An 8,609-nucleotide genomic window follows, 5' to 3' on the forward strand; every position below is an offset into this window, starting at 1 on the left:
TATATAACTACAGTTTACTTAAGCCATCAATTTCCTTCAAATAAAAGAATTGTGTTAGTAGATTTTTCATATATATGTATATAAAAGCTTAAGGGGATTTCTCCTTTGTTAGAGCTATCAGTTTCTGTTTCTGCTTATTAAGGATGCACTTCATATTCATTTTACTTGACACTACAGGAAATTGTGCATTCTCAGGCTACATAATTCTGAGCTTACTTCTGAACTGCTTTGACTATCATTTCAAACTGTCACAAAGTCATTTGACTCTTAACATGCATCAGGTAAAACAATATGCACATACATACTAATGTAAATTTCATAATAAATTCCTATATTCAGTATTATCCATGACCAACTCATGTTCTAACATCACTTTTTTCAGAATGTATGATACTTACACAAGATATTGCAAAAGTTACAGCATTGGCGTTTCAGTCCAATAAACAATTATAGCATATTTACCACTTTGGATTCATTTGCCACCTGAATACAATTCCAACAGTTAGATGAGTAATTTAGCTACTTAAAAACTAACTTCTTTCAGAGTAGTTTTTCTTTTACTGACTTTTTCTTAGAAATCAAGAAATGTATGTTCATTACTAAAAATCTTGTCCCAGTTCTTATGCTAAGATTAGTGTCAAATAATAATATTACTGGATATTACTATTACATATAAGACCCTCAAGAAGTCAATTTAAGCCTAACAGTTCACAACTTGACTCATATAGAAGCAGTCTTCTGTTAGAAGTGGTACTAGTTTAGAAGGAGTAAGAGTAGTTCTTCCTAATTTGAGGCAACAATTTACTGAGTATTTGTTAAGTGTCAGATATGTGGAATGAACTTGAGCTTTATAATCTGATATAATTATCACAATAATCCTATAAATAGGCATTTATACTAGCCTCGTTTTTTGCCAATAAGGGAACTGAGGTTCTGAAAAGTTAAGTAACTTACCCATAATCGCACAGATAATGAATCATATTTTAAATATTACATTCTTCCCAGGTTGCTCTTGTTTTCAAGAAGCCCAGAACTATCTTTAAGGTTCCTCTTGAGATTGCTGTGATGGCAAGTCTCCCTTCTGTTTTCTCACTGTATCTCCTTTATCCAGGTGACTTGCCCTCAGTGAGACCAGCCCAGGGGAGTGGATTACTGCTCATGTCATTTCTTCACATAATTAACTGTAATTTTTTGTCTTGTCTGCTAAGCTCATCACTGTAAATTTAACTCAGTTTAAAACTTGAACATTAAATCTTGAAAATCACTTATGTTTTAAAAAGAGATATTCAAAGAGGAATTGTTTAATCCAAAGGAAGCAATTGCTGGTGATAGAACTCGAGGCAGCTGTGAAGATGTAGGAATAGATCAGTGGTTCTCAGTCTTGGCAGCACTTTAGATCACTTGCAGAGATTTAAAAAAGAAAAATCTTTATCCAGAATTCCCCAGAGGTCTGATTCAATTGCTTTGTATGGTAGATACTAGGTACCAGTCCCGCTTTATAAAAGCTTCAAAGGTAATGATAATGGTGAACTAGGGTAGAAAACCAATAGTTTAGATAAGGGATCACAGAATACCTACGTATCTAAAACATTGGATTTGGCATTCATTTTTCTCAAATGGTGTGTCGGTCTGTGGCAGTGAGCTTGCTCTCTCGATGAAACACAAATTTCTTACCAACATGTGGGTGGTGGTTTAGCTGTTGGTTGTGTCCGACCCTTGTGACCTGCCAGGCTCCTCTGTCCATGGGATTCTCCAGGCAAGAATACTGGAGTGGGTTGCCACTTCCTTCTCCACTTCAAGATTTTTAAACAAACTTTTTCTATGAAAGTGCTAGGAAAAAAAAATGGGGAGAAATTTTATAATGCTGAAGTGTAAAACTCCTGAGTTAGACATAAATCCCAGAAGCCAAGACAACAAGAAAGAAAAGATAAATCAGGTTACAATATGAGCAATTATTTTTTCATAGGCAAAATAACCATAAATAAAGTCAAAAGAAAAACCTCAAACTGAGAAAAACTTACTTGCCACATGTTGACAAATGAATAATCTCTCAAAGTACAAAGAGCTGAGAGGGCTGGGAGCAGCGACACCCCAAGAGCAATGAGCACACTTGGAAACCAAATCTTGTTTTCTAAATGAGATCCTTCATTAAAAGGAACTGGCTTGTACTCTTCGTAAGTCTGAGGATCAGGAAAGTCAAGGAAAGACTGAGAAAAGGTTCTAAACAAAAGGAAATCACAGATACATTACAACTAAATGCCACACTTCATACCAGATCCTTTTTCTATAAAGGATGTCATTGGGACAGTTGGCAAAACTTGAACAGAATCTGAGGACTAGATGGTAACAAAATATCAATTTTGATCACCTGACTGGGGTACTTTTTGTTATACAGGACCATGATTCCTAAAGTATTTGGGGGATTATGGGATTCACATCTTAATCTCAATGGTTCAAAAAAAAATCTTTGTTCTGTATTCACAACTTTTCAGTAAGTTCAAAAAAAAAAATTTTTTTTAATACAGTGCACTGGAATTTATTAGAAAGTTCAGTGAGGTGGAGATGTGAATCTACACACTTTCCCCCAAGGAAAGCAAGAACAATAACAGCTCTCTAGGTACTAGATATGGCTAAACTATACAGAATTTGTAGATATCAAAAATGCTACCTTGAGGCTCCCTCGGTGACCTGACCTTGCCCTCTAACATTTAGGATTGCTGGGAGCAGAGGGACTTCTCATAAAGGAAATTACTTTTATTTCCTTCTCAAAATTCAGTGGAAGAAGGAAGAAATCTACAGAAATATATATAAATAAATAAACTTCCACAGCAAGTTTGAACATTTATGCATTTGCAGTTTAAAAACCCATTTTTTAAGTACAGACATTTATGAAGTTCCAACAAATATTTCACAAGTACACTTTTTCTCAGAAGTACACTCAGTTTTTGTAGAATGCTGCCTCTTATCAGAGATAAGAAAAACATACTGTTCATTGAATTAGACCTTAAAGAGACCTCTGGAGCTTATCTGACCCAAATACCTCCTGCTGGGTTATAACCACCACACCACCACCCCCATCCCTTTGCTCTGCCCTGGTAAGAAGAGAGATAGAAGTCATCCTCTGATCCTGCGAGCTCGGCGGTCTGCCGCAGAGAGCTCGTCCCTGTGCGGCCGGGCTTGGTTCCCTGCGGATCCTCCATCCAACATGGATGTTGATGTTCCGTGGTTCACAAGCTCCACGGGCAGCAATGCTTCCCTCCCAGCTGGTGGTGTTAATCCCCTTGAACCATGTGGCCTGTGGTCCAAGCTAAACGCAAAAGGGCAGAGACTGCCTTTCATTAGACTCCAAGGATATCTATGGGACACACAATGGTCATATTTCACCCCTTCCCACCGTGTAATCATCTTTCACACAAGATTGCTTCTTTGAGTCACCTGTCCAGCGTCTCTTCCCGGACTTCACATGTCCTACAAAGGGGACATGCACGCAGTCCCCTGCTGCCCCTTCCTTACCCAGCCCCCTGCTGTAAGATGGACCCATCAAGTGGACGGACTGAATTACCCCTACATTTTTGGCTGTCACCTAATAGGAGAGGAGGGCCCAATGTGGAGAACACCACAGGAGAAGGAAGCCAAAGCCAGAGATAATGCTAAAGATAGTGGAATGACTGGGGAAATCTGTCCCTGGAAAATTGGGATTCAAATGTTTTGTACCTGAAATAAACCACAGGAAATCAATGAATCTTCATAAAACCACAGAGTGGGAACAGACTTTAGAGTCACTTTTTCTGGCTGAACCCTGTTCACCATGAATATTTACAGTTCTTGAACAATAATCCACATTCTTCTTTTACAAAAGTTTTTTTTCTTTCCTCCTTAGGTAGAGAAGAAGCAAGTCTGTGTAGTGTGGCCTGGTCCCTATAACTGGTTAAGGATGTAGAGTCTGTATTTCCTAAGCATCTCAACCTCATTATGAATCAGGAGCTATTATTTTTCCCATTTCTCAGATGAGAAAAATGATCCCTAGAAAGGTTCAGTGGTGTGTCCAGGGTCACACAACATGAGTGGCAAGGCCAGGCTGTGAGGCCAGAATGATATGATTCTGACAGGCTATTTTAGTCATCTCATTTTTGAAAAAGTAATTTACTATATGATAGACACAGAAGAATATTTGTGACATATGCATAATATTCCAATTATTTATTGCAAACCACGAGGCTGAAAACAGCCGTTTAGGCCGCTAGGCCGCCGGAACCCGCAGTTTGCTCAGCGCCCTGGGCCCCTCACCGCCCTCCCTGGAGCAGCTTCCAAGGCTGACAGCCCGAGCCGACCGGCGGCGGCAGCGGCCTTCGCTTTCCCGGCCAGCGTCCTCTGCCCCGGGGGCGGGTGGCCGCCCTGCGAGGTCTGCTGCGCGACCTGGTCCACGGATGAAGGTGCCCCGGGCCCTGTGCGGGGCCCCGCAGGGCGGGTGACCCCGCGGATGGACGCTCACGAGCTGCGACCCCAGAAGAGACCGCAGTGTCTGGTCCTCTCACCGACCCGGGGGGCAAGCAGGTGCGGGACAGACCCTTCCTTTCACCCGGAGCAGGTCCAGCCTCTCCCTCCAGCCTTTCACCCTTCGTCAGAGAGTATTCCTCCCTATCTAGCAAAGAAAAGCAGCCTCCAGGGAAATCCATCTCTTCCTCCAGCTTCAGAACCCTCTCGGGGACTGATGCCCCCCGCCCCCGACACCCCACTTTAGGTGCTCGGGTGAGGGCGGTTCTGAGGTTCTGTCCCTCTCCCCAGCCCTCAGGAGGGGCGTTGCCTTAAATTCTGTTATGAAAACACAGCCATCTCCGAATTTATCTCGCTTGGAAATCCCGTCCTGAAAGTACCCTTTCTTCAGTTCAGTTCAGTCGCTCAGTCTTTGCGACCCCGTGGGCTGCAGCACGCCAGGCCTCCCCTGTCCATCACCAACTCCCGGAGTCCACCCAAACTCATGTCCATTGAGTCTTAACGGGAGCCCCGTGTGGTCAGTAGGTCCCCAACTAGGAGGTCTCAGAGAGCCTTTCTTGTTGCTCCCGTTGTGTATGTGTTTGTGTGATTTTTAATAACACGTTGACTTAACAACAACAACAACAAAAAAAAACAGCAGTTTATTACTACTGCCCACAGTTCTGCTCATTGAAGAAGCTCAGTAGAGTAGTTCCCACTTGGGTTTCCACAGGTAGTTGCAGTCAGGTGGTGGCTGGGCTGATGTCAAATCTGCAAACTCTCATGTGCTAGACACACGTGATGACTCTCTTATACATCTGGGGCCTCAGCTGGGATGGCTGTTCGGGCATCACCCTGTGTCTGTGCAGCCTCCCCGGTGGCTGACTTGGGCTTCCACACAATATCCTGTCCCGGGGTAGCTGAACTTCCTACATGGTGGCTTGCTTTCCCAGTGTGTGTGTTCCAAGAGGCCAAGAAGGCAGATACAGAGCTTCTTATGACAGGCTTATAAGTCACATAGTGCTACTTCTGCCAGTTTCACTGTGGGAGGGGATTATACAGGAGCATGAGTATTGGGAAGTGTGGCACATTGAAAGTCCATCTTTGTAGACTGGTTACCAAATATAAGTTAAGATGCGTAATCAAAACACCAATCCACCCTTCAAATAAAGAAGTAAAACATTACTAACACCACTGAAGATATTGTGCATTTTCTCTTGACCCTTCCCTCTACAAGTTGTAAATACTATCCTGAATTGTGTGTTTTTATTCTCTTGCTTTGTTTAAAAAATAAAATAAAAATTTAAAAAAAGCAAAACATGAAACAGTATCTGTATGTGTACAAGTCTTTTAATTGTGCTCATTTTGAAACTACTGGAATGGTATCAAACAATGTGTAGTCTTCAGTTACTTGCTTTTTTTACTCTCAAAACTCTATTTGTAAGTTCCACCTATTCTGCTATATGTAAGCAACAATTAGAACTGGACATGGAACAACAGACTGGTTCAAAATAAGAAAAGGAGTACGTCAAGGCTGTATATTGTCACCCTGCTTTTTTAACTTATATGCAGAGTACATCATGAGAAACACTGGGCTGGATGAAGCACAAGCTGGAATCAAGATTGCTGGGAGAAATATCGATAATCTCAGATATGCAGATGACACCATCCTTATGGCAGAAAGTGAAGAAGAACTAAAGAGCCTCTTGATGAAAGTGAAAGAAGAGAGTGAAAAAGTTGGCTTAAAGCTCAACATTCAGAAAACTAAGATCATGGCATCTGATCCCATCACTTAATGAAAAATAGATGGATAAACAGTGGAAACAGGGACTGATTTTATTTTGGGGGCTCCAAAATCACTGCAGATGGTGACAGCACGCATGAAATAAAAAGATGCTTACTCCTTGGAAGAAAAGTTATGACCAACCTAGACAGCATAGATGCTTTTTAACTGTGGTGTTGGAGAAGACTCTGGAGAGTCCCTTGGACTGCAAGGAGATCCAACCAGTCCATCCTAAAAGAAATCAGTCCTGGGTGTTCATTGGAAGGACTGATGCTGAAGCTGAAACTCCAATACTTTGGCCACTTGATACGAAGAGCTGACTCATTTGACAAGACTCTGATGCTGGGAAAGATTGAAGGCGGGAGGAGAAGGGGACGACAGAGGATGAGATGGTTGGATGGTGTCACCGACTCAATGGACATGAGTTTGGGTAAACTCTGGAAGTTGGTAATGAACAGGGAGGCCTGGCGTGCTGTGGTCCATGGGGTCGCAAAGAGTCAGACACGACTGATCGACTGAACTGAACTGAACTGAATCAACACTCATTTTTACTGTTGTAGGATATTCTGTTTTCTTGAAAGATGCCACAGTTTAACCATTCTCTTGTTAGAGGATAGCTGGAGTGTTCCTGCTTTTTGCTGCCAGACTCATCACAACTGTGAGCATTCTCGTGCTTGTCTCCCAAGATACAAATGTTGGAGGCTTTCTCAGACAAATACCCAAGAAAGGACACTGGGTCATGGATCACAGGAAAGATAATCTTTCAGTCTCCCTGTCTCCAGGTTCATGCTCCTTTAGTCCATTCTCTACACACACGATAGAGTGATCTTTCTAAAATACAAGTCTGGTGTCATTCCCTTACTTCAGGGCCTTTGGTAAATGCCCACTGACCATACCAGTTATTCTCAGACTTTGTGTATGTTAGATGAACCTGAGGGGCTTGTCAAAATCAGTATCCTGGTCCTACCACTGGAGATTCTGACACCATCATAAAGGCAGATGTGTGTGTTTAACAAGTTCCCCATGTAATTCTGTTGCATACCAAAATTTGAAATTCACTTCATAGCATGATAAAATTCCAACCCTTATTTTACTTAAAACCACTCCACAATTTGTTTCCTATTGACAACTCCAGATTTATCTTTACCCCACCCGTCAAATACAGCAAGACCAAAGGCTTCAAGTTCCTGAAATGTCTCTTCTTGCCCCAGTGCCCATCCCATTTACTTCCTATTATTGCATCTATAGTTCTATACTCTGATTATTTTTAACAGTCAGTCTCTATTATGGGGAAAGAACCTGGAAATCAAGGATTCTCTTCTATTACCAAAATATTTCCAACATTGTGCATAGTATTCAGATATTTAAGGAACATCAAAATCATTGATTTTCCCGAGGTCACAAAACCAGTTAATGGTGCATCTGGGACAAGATACTACAGTTTTTCATTTCTAGTCCGATGGTATTTCTTTACCCTGTAGTCAATCTTAATGACCAATCATATGACACTATCATAATGTTCCTAGTATCTAGACTAAAAGAATGGTAACCTTCATCCTCATTCTTAAGAAGGACTGCATATTCACTCCTGAAGGAGTATATTGAAAACAGTGTGGGAATCTGTGTAAATCCTCAGATTCTCCAAAACATAGTAAATTCTGATTTTCCGAAGCATAGGAAAGTTTGCTTTGGTAAGTATTTTACCTTTGAAAATGATTCTATAGGTGTTTTTAATGTTGTCTTTGGGAAATTTGTTACCTAGTTATTTTATCATTTTGTTTCAATTTGTTTTAACTTTTACCTTCACTTGCATTATACACCCTTTTCCTATTATTTATAGTTGTTTCCATTCTTTTAATAAAAACACAGAGAGACCATTGTAGAATCTAAACTACTGATATTTTATAATGCATCTTTGGGAGATTCTCTTTAAAGATTCCCCATAGAACAGAATGTAAATAGAGTTGTTGCTGTTTTTTTGTTGTTGATTTGGCTTCTAGCTTTAGGATTCTCTTCAAATGCTTTCTCAGACTTCTCAGCTCTCCTATAATTTAGTGTTTCCATGTTTCTGAACTGCTCCTTTGTAGAAAAGCCATGCTATGAGCAACTACAAAAATGTATATAAACAACAAAAAGATTTTTCTGAAAAAAATCAATTAAGGTGATGTTTAAATGAGGTTAATTGCACCCTGAAATAAGCCAAGATATTTTCCTTTAGTGACAGATCTTATTTTATTAATATGAATTCTTGTCCTGATAGTGAGCCACAGAAGACAATTTGAAGCAAGAATAATTAATTAAAAGATACATTTCATGAAGCAGATGACATTGACAGAGTAAGAAAGAAGCAAAG

This window comes from Cervus elaphus, chromosome 30, assembly GCF_910594005.1.
Source record: "Cervus elaphus chromosome 30, mCerEla1.1, whole genome shotgun sequence".
NCBI lineage: Eukaryota > Metazoa > Chordata > Mammalia > Artiodactyla > Cervidae > Cervus > Cervus elaphus.